Source organism: Sturnira hondurensis, unplaced genomic scaffold (genome assembly GCF_014824575.4).
Source record: "Sturnira hondurensis isolate 20B ecotype Veracruz unplaced genomic scaffold, ASM1482457v3 Scaffold0024400, whole genome shotgun sequence".
Classification (NCBI taxonomy): Eukaryota; Metazoa; Chordata; class Mammalia; order Chiroptera; family Phyllostomidae; genus Sturnira; species Sturnira hondurensis.
The window spans coordinates 4,549,664-4,563,225 of NW_028097031.1; the positions used below are offsets into that span (position 1 = coordinate 4,549,664).

Sequence of the window (13,562 nt, forward strand, 5' to 3'; positions counted from 1 at the left end):
ACCAGCCAAGGCACCCTCACCCCTCTCTGAGTAGGAATGCCTGTGTCGTTTGCCGTGAGCCTGTTCCGCCCTGCATGGTGGCTGTGTGGGGGGCAACGTTTCTCTTTTGCACCCGTGCTTTTAGGTGAAGGGAAACCACGCTCAAGGCACTGTGTGGCGGAGCCCCCCATGAACCTGGACCTGGCTGAGATGACGGGATTCTGGACTTGGAGCTGATGCTACAGTGAGACGAGAACGTGAAGGTCTCGGGATGGGGTGAGTGCCCTTCCCAGGTCGGGAGTCACAAGCCGCTGGGGCCCGGGAGGCAGACTGCTGGCCCGCCTCCGGGATGGTCTACTCCTGGCATGCAGGGGACCCTTGTAGAGCCCCCACACATGTTGTACCGGAATGTGCTGGGGTGACCAAAAGAGTGCGGCGGAAGTGACGGTGTGTCACCTCCAAGATCAGGTCATGTAAGGGTTCTTACTTTCTTTTCCCCTTTGGTCCCTCAGTCTGAGGGACTCCTGACCTGGGAACTGCGTCAGGTAATACATGTTGCTTGAAGTTTTTTAATTTGGGGACTTGTACTGCTTTAATACAGCAATCAGTACATAATTACCACACACACACCTCTAAAGGTTTCATTGTATTTATATCCCATAAATGTCCCAAAAGAGCAACTTTTACATTTGCCTGGGCTGTTGGTGTCTGTCTGGGCTTTCAGAACGAGTCCTCTCATGCTTGAAGGACAAAGCAGGCTCCGCCTCTCCTCACACAGAGTCCCCATGACCCAGGGGGAGCCCCCCTGGCGGCCTTCCTAACAGACACAGTGTAGATGATTCCAGCTGGACAGTACCATCTTGAGTTCTCTCAGATTCAATTTCTGAGATCTAATTCAGAAACGAAAGTCATTGAGCTTCTCATAAAACTTATAAATTGGTCCGGTTTTAATTTTAGGAACATGAATATTCTTGGAATTCAATTTGTCCAAATCTGTAAGCCAGATCATACTGAATTTGCTTTGGTTTTTTTTTTGAAAGAAGAGACTAGTGAGCAGGTAGCAATTCTGTTCTTTCAAGGCTTCTGTGAAAGTCTCTTTGAAACACCCAGAGGGACTCCAGACATTCAGGGTAGAAAGGGTCATGCCAAACTTCTATCTGTCCGTGTTTTCTCCATTTTGAAGCCCTTGTGTGAATTGTTTTTGTAATTTTTGAAATTTTATTTTTCAATGACGGGTGACGTTCAGTATTATTTTATGTTAGTTTGGGGAATGTAGCACAGTGGTTAGACAATTTCATAATTTAAGAAGTCGTCCCCCAATAATTCAAGCCCCCCGACCCCGCCCCGTCACCATCCAGGGTTACTACGCTGTAATGGACTTCATCTCCTGTGCTGGTCTCGGCATCCTTGAGACTGTTTCGGAACTGCCACTTTGTCCTTCTTAGTCCCTTCCCCTTCCTCACCCAGCCCCCCTCCCCAGCCCCCAGCTCCCGCGTGAATTTTGATATTGCATTTAGCCCCTTGCTCTTGTAGACAATGGTGGGGAAGACCAAGGAATTTGTGAAGGAACCAACTCTGACATTTACATCCCCGCACAACACACTCAACAACCGTAAGTCCCTGCACGTGTCACACTCGTTTTCCTACCGTGAGCCAGTTCGTGTGACCCAGGGGACATCTGTGCTTCTGCTCCCTTTCTGGGGAACAGGCTGCCCCTGTGTTTTCCAGTGCCCCCTCTCTCAAACACGCAGGGGTGTGCCCCCAGACTCCCTGTGAGCGAGAAAAGCACTCTGCACAGAACAGTGGGAGAGCTGTGTGTCCTGCTCAGTTCCCAAGAGAATGTCACATGGCCTGGAAGGGAGGCTGTGTAGGCCACTGTCACTTCTACGTGGACGGCTGGCCTTCACTTCAGGGTCTAACCCCACAGGGGAAATAAGGAGGCAGGTCAAGAAAAACCTAAACACCCTGAAGATATTGTAGCTGGGCAAAAACTTACCACCTATGGAACACACNAAGCTCTTGTGTGAATTGTTTTTGTAATTTTTGAAATTTTATTTTTCAATGACGGGTGGCATTCAGTATTATTTTATGTTAGTTTGGGGAATGTAGCACAGTGGTTAGACAATTTCATAATTTAAGAAGTCGTCCCCCAATAATTCAAGCCCTTCTCGCCCCGTCACCATCCAGGGTTACTACGCTGTAATGGACTACATCTCCTGTGCTGGTCTCGGCATCCTTGAGACTGTTTCGGAACTGCCACTTTGTCCTTCTTAGTCCCTTCCCCTTCCTCACCCAGCGCCCCCCCAGCCCCCAGCTCCCGTGTGAATTTTGATATTGCATTTAGCCCCTTGCTCTTGTAGACAATGGTGGGGAAGACCAAGGAATTTGTGAAGGAGCCAACTCTGACATTTACATCCCCGCACAACACACTCAACAACCGTAAGTCCCTGCACATGTCACACTCGTTTTCCTACCGTGAGCCAGTTCGTGTGACCCAGGGGACATCTGTGCTTCTGCTCCCTTTCTGGGGAACAGGCTGCCCTGTGTTTTCCAGTGCCCCCTCTCTCAAACGCGCAGGGGTGTGCCCCCAGACTCCCTGTGAGCGAGAAAAGCACTCTGCACAGAACAGTGGGAGAGCTGTGTGTCCTGCTCAGTTCCCAAGAGAATGTCACATGGCCTGGAAGGGAGGCTGTGTAGGCCACTGTCACTTCTACGTGGACGGCTGGCCTTCACTTCAGGGTCTAACCCCACAGGGGAAATAAGGAGGCAGGTCAAGAAAAACCTAAACACCCTGAAGATATTGTAGCTGGGCAAAAACTTACCACCTATGGAACACACACATTTAGATGGGAAACAGAAGCCTGTAAGGGCCAAACTTCCACTGTGAAAATGGGAATTCTTTAAAGATGGAATCCTGCAATTCTTTCCTCTTAGCAACATACAGGGGTTTTGCTCTTGAACTACAGTTGGATGCAATCAGACATAGGTTTTCTAACTAAACAGTAATCTTTATAAAACTTTGTATTATAGTTTCTTCAAGAAAAGTCATCCTTATTAAATTTAAATAGTAATAATAATAAATCATTCTTATTGCAAATCTAATCTACACTCAGTACTCTGGACTCCACTTCCTCTATCAGATTTTCTGTTTCTGTGGTAACGTGAGTCGTGGGCGTGTGATGGTGCAGTGGAGCCGCATGGACAGAGGGGAGGACAGGAAAGGAGCCGGGCAGCTCCCCCGAGAGTTCCCGCATGCCCCCCCAGGTGCTGGGCTCAGGGGTCCTGCTCAAGGAGGGGGTCTGCTTTCGAATGTTAACACAGGGGGAGAGTGAACATTTGCTCATTTTTGGTTGGGACGCTAATATGGGCTCCATTTGACAGTTGATTTTAGCTCTATGGATAGAAACCATGTTTTTTTGTTCTTGGTTCAGAAATCTGTTCGGTTTATTTGTGGCAGTCATTTGCCGTTCTTCAGACATAGGAAAAATCCAACTCCAACTTTATTAGTAACCAAATGACATGCAAATTAAAACAAGAGCATTTTTTTTCTTACAACTAGGTGGCGAAAAACTTGAGGAATTATATTCTATTCCGGGGAGAATTTTTAGGCCCTCCCTGGCTTCATGGTGCCCGGGTTTGGGGCGTCCTCCATCACCGTCCTCCCCCAGTTACCGGAGCCCCACCTCCGCCCCCGCCCAGTCCTCCCTCCTGACGCCCAGGCTTCCACGGACAACAGCTGTCCTGTGGACAGAGCTCTGCCTTCCCCTGAGTCTCTGTGTAAAGGGCCAGGCAGTAAACATTTTAGCCCCGTGGCTGAAGCAGCAAAATTACGGAGATATTATGGAGCACTGGACATAATCATTTAAAGTGGAAACACTAGCCACGTGACAAGCATTTTCAGCTCAGGGGGCTGTGAAAAAGCAGGCAGCAAGCCAGAGCTGGTGCTCTGGCTGCGTCTGCCCACCCCTGGCTGAGACCCTCCTGCAAAGCCCTGAGACCCTCTGCGTGGGTGCAAGGGGCGCCATCTAACAGCCTCGAGGGTTAACTCTCCTCTTCTGGTCCTCATAACCCTGGGCTCAGGTCAGGACCCTCGGGACATCCCCCAGTCAATGACCGAAGAAGGTGAGGCCCCCGCTGACAGCCAGTAAGGAAGAAGGGGCCAAGCGAGCCCTCTCCTGGCGCGTGGGCCATCCCAGAGCCTGCACGGAGGGGCCCGGCGGCCACCCCAGTGGGCCTGGAGCGACCCTGAGCAGAGAGCCGGGCACGACACCCGGCTTTGGAACTGCAGACCCACAGGATGACCGTTGGGTGTGAGTTTGAGCCGCGCAGCCCGTGGGGGTTAGTTAGTTAGGCAGTAGCAGAAAGGAAGTACGCGGGGACGTGGCGTCGCAGGGCCGAGCCGGCAATGCGGAACCGACTGGGAAAGACGGGGGCAGAGCACCATGCCACAGGTTTTCGGCGTGCCCTGCAGCCCAGACGCTCCGGGCCCGAATGGGTCTTCCTGTGCTCCGTCAGTGACTGTCAAAGTCTCCCCTGTTGCCGAGGGAGGCTGTATTTGCGATGGCCACAGGGGGGTCGGAAGTTCCGGCTGATTATTGTTAGTGTTATCTAGGAGGACTTTGCTACTTGATGATGGCCCTGTCACCTTTGTAACTGAGGACCAGCCACACAGAGGCGGGGCCAGGCCCGACCGGGGAGCCCTGGGGAGCGTTCCCCGCTGGGCACTCCCGACGCAGCGGTCCTTCCCACAGCAAGTGTCTGTGGCAGCCCCCGGGCACTGGCCAGAACACCAGGACAGCCAGCGCCGGGGGCTCGCTTCTAAAAACCCAGAAGTCTCACCGCCTGGCTTTTAAAACCCACTCTTTCTTCCCGACAGAAGCACTCCTGGGAGCGACGTGCTCGTTCCAGAATGCCGGGGAGAAGGCTGAGGGCCGGTGGAGCAAAGCCCCGGCCCTGCAGTCAGCAGCCTGTGAAACTAGCAGTCGGCACAGGGGGCCTCCCGGCCTCTGAGTGCTTCCGAGTGCGCCTGGGAGGTGCGCGCTCCGCTCCTGGGGCCAGCAGCGAGCCTGGGTTCTGTCCCTGTGGCCGGGGCTCCCCGAGCCGGTGTCCGCAGCGCTGGGACTGGGTGTGTGACCAGGGCTGGTGGGGATGTTTCTGCTGCAGTGACCGAAGGTGGGAAGACAGGTGGCATGGAACATAGGGTGTGTCGGGAGGCAGAGCACGCCGTTTCCCTGATAGTCGGGCCGAGCTTCACTATACCAAGTTCCGAGGCCTCACTGGTGAAACACAGTGTCGAGTTTACACACGTAGCAGTATCACCCTGGGTGCCTGATTCAGATTAAGGAACTGAAGGGGAAGTTCAAGGTTATCCTGCTTCCATGGTCGTGACTGCAGTCAGGAAACAGAAAGAGCCCCTGTCACTAAAGCAAAGCTTTTATTTGTAGAACGCTAGCTGATCGTGGTAGAAGTACCGATAGAAACAGCAAATAAACGGTGTTCAAGGTACGACGCTGAAGTTAACTGATCCAGACGAGGACCCACGGTGAATGCCGAAACTGTTAGCGGAATGGCTGACGGGAAGCTAGGTCCTCACGTGGTTCCAAAGTAGCCCCTTCCCCCACCCCCCACCCCCCGCCCCACCATTACTTGCTAGTAGTAAATGCGAAGGTGGGGGGCGGTATCTTTTACAATGGACAAGTAGGGCTGTCATCACTCAGGGGTCAGACTGACTGCCCGGCAGTCCCGCTGTCAGTGACGCCCTGTGACTCCTGAGACGACGCCTTGGACGTTCCACGCCATCGCCTCCACTTCGACAACGGCATTTAGAACGGGGGTTGGTCCAGATTAGACGCGACTCAAGCAAATGTGAAGCAGCAAGCTGATGCCACCAGGAGGGAGCGACTGGACACGTTCGGAACGTGGGGACTTTCTTTACAAGATAACGGGTCTGGTCTCTCAAAAAAAGTCAACGACGAGAGGAAAAGGAGGACCTAGATTAAAGACTAAAGACACAAAGCCAAGTTCGATGCAAGATATTCTACTGGATTTTGTGTTTTTTAAAAAGCTTTGAAAACCTCTTGTGCCAATGGGAACCTCAATATGACCTCTTCAGACGTCGCTAGAGTCCTTGCAGGAAGCAGGCGGCAAACTCAGAAAAACTCGATCGGGAAACACGTGCTGAGGGGACGGTTGAGAGGCATGCTCAGGGCTGACGGAGCCAGCGGGGGAGGCCGAGGTGCCCGGGACCCGGGGGAAGCCACCGCCAGACTCCCTTGGGCCTGAAGGAGTGAGCAGGAGACAGGTCGCAGCTGGGGCTGTGGACGTGGGTCCTGCTTAGCCAGAGACACGGTGGTGGATGCAGCCAGAGTGGCCGCCGGGCAGGTGGCACAGAGGAAAGGTGTCCCAGTCTCTCCACTCACACTGGTCTCCTGCAGGTGCCTCTGGTGGCACCCCCCATGGCGGGACACCCCCCATAGCGGCACCCCCCGGGAGCCTGGCTCTGGTGGTCTGGAGGTGTCACCCTCTCGGGGCTCTGACAGAGCAGACAAGGCAGGCTGGGCGCATGGAGGGGGGAGCGGGGAGACAATGACGCTGAGCCGAGTGGTGGGGGAGATTCCAGGACTCCCGCTAATTGTGAGGTGTGATGCCAGAGTTGCAGTTATACAGAGTGATGTCCTGAGGTCTTTGTTTAAAGTGCCCGCAGAAGCATGAAGGGGTGGAATGTCACGATGCCTCATTTATTTTGAAATGGTTCAGCAAGATAGACAGTAAGTAGACAGACAGAATAGATACTTGAAGCAAATATGGAAACAAGCTGATAGGATTTCCTCTTTGCTGCCACCAGCTTTGCCCACTCTGGATGCAATGGCATCCCACGGAAGAAACAGTCCTCACACGCCTCTTTCCTAACCCAGGACCTGAGACACGGGGTGGGTGAGGGTGGGGGACGGGGGACAGGGTGCCAAACTGAATTCTGACCCGTGTGTCCCTTCCTCAATGAAACCATCTCCTGCCCACCCTAACACACGTCTATGATTTAAAAACCCCACCACACTGCTCTGCCCATGGTCGCCTCTCCTGCAGGCCACAAATCTGTCGATAGCAAGGTTTTGTCTTATTCGTCCTTGAGCACCTACTGTGTGTCTCACACTGTGCTACAAGATACGTTATGATTTGAGACCCAAGATGGCGGAGGGGTGAGCGGAAGCCACACACACCCCCTGCCAGGACCAACCTGGAGTCACAGCTACATTGTAGAGACATCATCCTGAACCACCCGCGGAACACGAGTTGGAGAGAAGCCTTATAACCACAGACGGACAGAAGAAACCACTTCACCACAGTGAGACCGGCAGGGAGTGCGGAGTGGGCATGAGAGGGCTGGCCGGGCTCCCACGGGCAGCAGCTGGAGTGCAGCCACGGGGCTCCCCCTGAGAACGGTGGGGTCTGAACCCCAGGCTGGGCTCCCAGCCCGCAGCAGCAGAGCTGGGAAAGGAACCCAGGGAACATCCGGCTGTGAGAAGCGGCAGGGGTTCTGTCGATCAGGGAGAGAGGGCTGGCGATGCAGAGAGCCTCTTAAAGGGCCACACACAAAATTCCATTTGCAGACACTCACCCTGGGCCCTGGCAGAGGGAGGGAGGGCAGAGTGGACTAGAGACGCTTGAGGACAGTCTGGGGCCGGTGTCTCTGGGGAGAGAACTGAGGGAACGGCCACCAGGATCCCTGTGCTGAGTCACCCGCCACCCTGCAGAAGTCATCTCCTCAGGCAGAGCCCTCCTCTCCAAGTGGCAGCAGCCTGAAGCCATAGGCCCACCTGCGGGAACTGCTCTGCCCCACCCTGTGGGGCTGCCGATCACAGCGTGAGGCTGCATCACTGATGAGTTTAACAACTGAGGCAGATCTCTGGGAAGACAAGGAAACAGTCCCCAAAGGAAAGAATTAGAGAAATCTCCCGAAGAACTAGATGAAACAGAAGCAAGCCATTTATTAGATGAGAGTTTACAGTAATGATTATAAAGGTACTCGACAACATGAAAAAAAACATAGAAACCGTAACAAAGAATCAGTTGGAAGCAAAGAATGCAACATCTGAGATCAATAGCACACTGGAAGGAGTAAACAGCAGGTTAGATGAAGCAGAGGATCGCATCGGCGACTTGGGAGACGAGGCAGAATAAACACCCAGGCAGAGCAGCCACAAGGAAGACATACTTCAAATGAGGAGAGCTTCAGAAACACGTGGGACAACACGAAGCATCACAACATCCGCCTGTGGGAACACCAGGAGGAGGGGAGGGGAGCAAGGGGCGGTCGTGCTTTCTTACTTTGTTACCAAGGGCTTAAGATTCTGGGAGACAAACGCTGCAGAGGCGGGTAGGAGGTGCTGCGTGCTCTGGGCAGCGTCTGTCTGCACTGCCCTCTAGTGGTAGCTCCACTCCCTGCTCTCAGGCAGAGCTCACCTTTGCATGCGCCGAGGTTACCTTGTTCCTTCCTTTTCCAACAGAGTAACAAAACAGACACCGGATTTTTTTTTTATAATGAAGCCACTATGGGCAATTCCAGAGTCTGTGGTTTTCAAATTTTATTAATCATTCATCTCCTATGGTGAGAGGATCTTGCTTTTCTTTTTCACTACAGGTTAAATCTGTTACATTTGTATTTAAATTGAACTTGTATTTAATTTCAAGGTAAAATGTTATTTGTATATCACTTTATGGGAAGTCTGGAGAGCTATGTCAGTGACCTTATTTTCAATTCTATGTTTGATGTTAAGGAAAACAGAAACAACACGAAATGTGCTGACGACGTTTCCGGTACTTGTGACATTTGCGGTGGCTCTTTGTCTGACACCCTCCGTCAGCTGCGCTGGAGGGTCATCGGTCTCGGTTTCGTCTATTGTTTAAAACTCTGCCACACTCTTCTTTGATTGAAATCGAGCATCTTCTTGGCCGGTGGTTTTCCATCGGAGATGCCTATTAGAGTCACCTGTGAAGCTGTGTTAGAATACAGATGTTTGGGGCTTGCTGCAGGCTGACCCTCTCTCCTGGACGCTCTTGGCACAGTCTTGGTAAACGCCTGGTATGTGCTTTCTATGTTACGTACGTTACGCCTCAAAATTATTGTATGTAACGATGATACGTATCAGTCTTCATGAATCAGATGAGAGGTACTGACTCTGAAAACCGCTGATCATTGTGTGTGTATGTGTATATATCTATATATGTGTGTACATGTATGGACACACATATGTATGTGTATGTGAATAATCTAAAACTTTTTAAAAGTGACTTTTTTATCTTTATCACACAGGCCGCAGAAACAACCAACTTTCCTTGCAGTCTTCCTGTGACACGCTCTCGCCGGATGTCGCATCCTGAATCGGGTCAGGAACACATTGACCACGGCCGTGGGGAACCTCTGCCATCTGCGAATCGGTCCCTTCGACGCTGCCCCGCAGGTTGGCGTCTGCGTCTTCACACCATGGCCATGGCGGTGCCCTGTGGAAGAGGACCCTGCAGCTACGTCAAACCAAAGCCACTTCGAGAATGGACGCGTGGGCATGGGCTGCTGCCGGTGTCGCCCTGACAATGGGCAATGTCCCCTCGTCCCACCCGTCCCCTCCCACCCAACAAAACTGCGGGCTGCTGACCCTGAGTGGGCCACCCGGTCTCTGTGAAGCCCACATCCCCTCTGTCTCCTCCCTCTGCCTGGTGAACCTCTGCCCGATGGGTCCATCTCTCTTCGCGCCAGTCAGTCCCCAGTAAATACCCCATACCCCAGTCTTGGTCTCAGCATCTGCTTCTAGAAGCCCGACCTGGAACAGTACTTGGATTGGGAAAACATCTGAGAATACCACACTTCACGATGAGGGCCCTTCGGCAATGGACCGACGTGTGTGTCCCCGCCCCCATTCCTCTGTTGAGACTCAGTCTCCGGTCTCATCCCCTCGAAGTGGAATAACGAGACCTCTTCATGGGCTCCGCGTGGGGACCGGAGACACAGTGCTGTCCCCGACACGGAGCACACGAGCGCACGAGCCTGGTACCAACGGTTCCAGAGAGGGCGTTGGGGGCTGACCGAGTGGCTCAGACGGGAGAACGGGTTCTCCCGACTGGGCACATCCTGAGGATCGGGGGCTGAGGCTGGGATGCAGTGTCAGCTGTGTGTGACAGCAGCCACCAACCTGAGGGCCGGACCAGCGCGAGTTTGCACTCCTGGCCTCTGGGGGTGGGACTGTGGGCCCAGGGAAGCAGGGCTCCAGGCTGGGGTTCTGGTTGGAACTCCGGGCTGGGGTTCCGGCAGGGCTCTGGGCCCTCTGCCAAGCTCATGGGGTCAGGGGCAGGATTCTGTTCCCGGAGTTCCCAGGGGACTGAGGCCTCTGCGCCCAGCGGCTGCCCTGCCCTTGGACGGCTGGTAGGTAACATGCTCCTTGCTTTCTTCCCTGAGCCGGCAGGAGAAGCTCTCAGCTGCTTTCAAGGCTTTTCCCCTGACGAGGTCATCCCAGCTGAGATACTCCTGCTCCTTTCAACTCAGGAGGAACAGACCTAGTAAATCTGTGCAGTCCCTTTGCCACGTACCATCGTAAATCGTGGGGGCATCAGAGGCCCCCGGCCTTCCCAGGGAAGGGCAGACCCTCCTCTGCGGTCCGCTGACTCTCGCGTCCGAGGGCCGGGCCTCCGACAGAATCCTGCATTTGAAGCACCTGCCCTTTGCCAGCCAACCGGTGGTGCGGCAGATGAGGTGGCCGGCGGGGTGGGGGTGGGGGGCTGTGAAAGGTGGCTGCTGGGCTGGGAAGCAGTGCTTGAACATGGGCACGGTGACATCGCAGGGGACACAGGCCGCCTGCCATCAGTGTCATGCGTGTCTTCTTCTCTCCTTCTAGCTATACACTTTTTTAACCTGGGAAGAGACCTTATACAGTTTGTTCAGTCCACGTTCTGTTCGTACCTGGGAGCTGGGGGTCACGTCAGTTACCAGGGTCTGGCCGGCCCCGGAGCTATCCAGGAGCCTGGCCTCTGTCTCCAGCCCGGACGGCTGGGCCGCCCCCAGTCCCCCGCCCACCACCGCCCAGCCTGCACCCCCTGTAACCTCGCTCCTTCTCCGACCTTTCCCGCAAGCAGCGCTGTGGGAGACCCGGCTGTGGGGGGGCGGAGCGCGGGCGGCGGCTCCCGAGAACCAGTTGTGGGCAGCCATAGTAAGTATTTCCTTGGAATTTCCCCGCCGGTTAAAAAAGCCATTTGGAGTTTCTCAGGCTTAGTAGTTCAGCAACTAAAAAGTAATGTTAATACCACCAAACGGCTTAAAAAGCAAATTGTGGGGGGAAAAATCATTTGATCGTAGCTGATAAGGACAGCCCTGGTCCCACAGGGAAGGTGTGGAAGGGCCCTCCCAGGGCCCGGAATGGTCTGAGCCGCATCTGCGCACAACCAGTGGCTGGTACCCGGTGACGCCTCACCGAGGCCGTGGTTGGTGTGCACACGGGCCGTGCTCCCTGCTGTTCTTAAAGTCGCCGCTGCTGAGTGGGAAGGGCCGGCTGTTTCTCCAAGGAGCTTTGCAGACCCAAGCGCTGCCACCTAACATTTACCAAACACGCCCTGCACCTTCTCAAATCCCACGACCGCCCTCAGAGGTGTATGTGTTTTCCCCAGTTTCCTGGCGGAAACGCAGCCACGGAGAGGTCGTGCTCTGCCCTGGGCCGAGTGGATAGGAGCCGGCAGACTGAGGGTTCGAGTCTGCCTCTTCCGGTCCCAGAACGCCTTCCTCTAATGACACCGCTGTAGCACCTCTTTAGGTCTATCTAGGCAGAACCGACGTGGGTCACTCTTGATAGTTTTCACTCAGAAGCAAGGGTTCCCAACTTATCCTTTGCAAAGCTCCCAGGCCCACCCCGCTACCCCAGTCCAACACAAGCGACCTAAGAGCTGCAAGCTCTGGACCGAACAGTAAAATCGGGTCAGGGTGCGAGGGCCTTTACCGGGCACGGGGAGTCAAAAGGAAGGAGTATGAATTGCTCCTACAGAATTGATTCTAGTCCGTTGTAGGCGTAATTCCAGTCTCTCCCACCAGAGGGCACCCACCACACAAAAACATGAAACCTTCAGCGTTTGGCTTTCTGAGCCCCACAGCCCATCCCACCTGGAATCGGTTTCACAGCTCAGGGCAGACCCTGGGAAGGTCTTGGCTTCTTCTAAATCCCGAGCTGACCCGTTAGGCCTTGCTTGGTTGCCTAGCAACTACAGGGAGCTGTGACATCTTAGAAACTATCTCTGAATGGGAGAGTTAACCTGACCAAAGGCAGGTGATGGTACTGGTCCCGTTTCAGAGGCTGAAACCGCATGCAAACCGTCCGTGGCAGGCAAAGGCATCCTGGGTCCGGAAAATTCGGCTTGTTCGCTTCACCATGAGCGTTCCAAACAGGAGCTAAGAACAGGGGCCGAAGCCCCTGTCAGACTGTGAACAACCGCTCACATGTCCAGCCTGCTTGGGGCTTGCAGAGACCACCAGACACACGTCCATTTCCAGATCTTTTGACACAATGCCCCATGGAGAAAACACTTGATGGCCAGGATCAAGTCCCATCCCCCCAGCACCCCTGGGAGGCGGTTGTGCTGCTGAGCCCCTCCTAGAGGGGACGGGGTCGAGACTCAGCTCTGGTGAAGGAAGGATATGGCGGGGGCGGGAGGGGCCCCGGAGGCAGATTCGGCAGGGTCAGGCGGGAGGCTGGCACTGGGCTCAGAAAGTCCAGCGCAAGGAGGAGGGGGTGGGGAGGTAGGAAGCCACCGGGCTGCCCTCAACCCCTGCAGCGTGAGCTCTCTAAGTAGGGCCACGGTTGCAGATGGTTACTCCACGGCAGACCAGGACCCCGGGGGCTCTCTTCACCCAGAAGTCACATGGTCTGGCGAGAGTGTGGCTCACAGGGTCCGGGGGGGGCTGGAGACTGGCTCAGCATCTGTGGAAAGCAACCGTGCCCCCACAGGGGTGCCTGGCTGCAGCTGTCTGCCAGGGTCCTGCACCAAATCCAGGCTCTGAGAGGGATCGTGGGGGGCTTGGCAGGGAAGAAAGCAAAGAGAGGAGGCAGTTTACAAGGTCAGTGTTACCAATGGGCCAGCCCCCAGAGTAGGAAGGGCCTCGACTGGAGTCTGAGAGGGCAGGCGGCCGCCCCACTGTGCAGCTGCCCCACTGTGTGGGAGGCTGGTTCGCTGCAGGTCCCTGGGACCCTGAACGGAGGCTGTGGGTGAGGCGTTTGCCTTGGTTATACTGGGCTTCAGAGCAGGGACAGGGCAAGGTAAACTCGGGGTGGAGGAGTCACCCCACTGTGAACCCCTGCATGTACAAAGGAAGTTTGTGTATATGTGTGTTACAGACACACTGCAGAAATCAAAAGCACGGATTACTCACAGTGAAGGTCAAGTCTCCCTCCAGCCCCTGCCCGCCCCGCCCCCAGGCGGCAACTGCTGTTCCCAGAGGGAACGGCTCTCGGAGGGGCCCTATTTATAGCCTCAAATGCCTACTCGTATAAACGGCGGCACATGACTGCCCTCTGGGCTTGCTACTGCACAGGCCTGGGAGTTCCTTCCACAGC

At 54.7% G+C, this 13,562-nt stretch overlaps 1 long non-coding RNA gene across 1 annotated transcript; it reads left to right on the plus strand.

The window, feature by feature from the left end:
- Nucleotides 1–499: 499 nt before the first annotated feature.
- Nucleotides 500–9,376, plus strand: LOC118981715 (uncharacterized). Its single transcript, XR_005065402.1, has 3 exons — nucleotides 500–524; nucleotides 4,856–5,012; nucleotides 9,290–9,376. It is a non-coding gene; the product is annotated as an uncharacterized LOC118981715 (long non-coding RNA).
- Nucleotides 9,377–13,562: the final 4,186 nt, after the last annotated feature.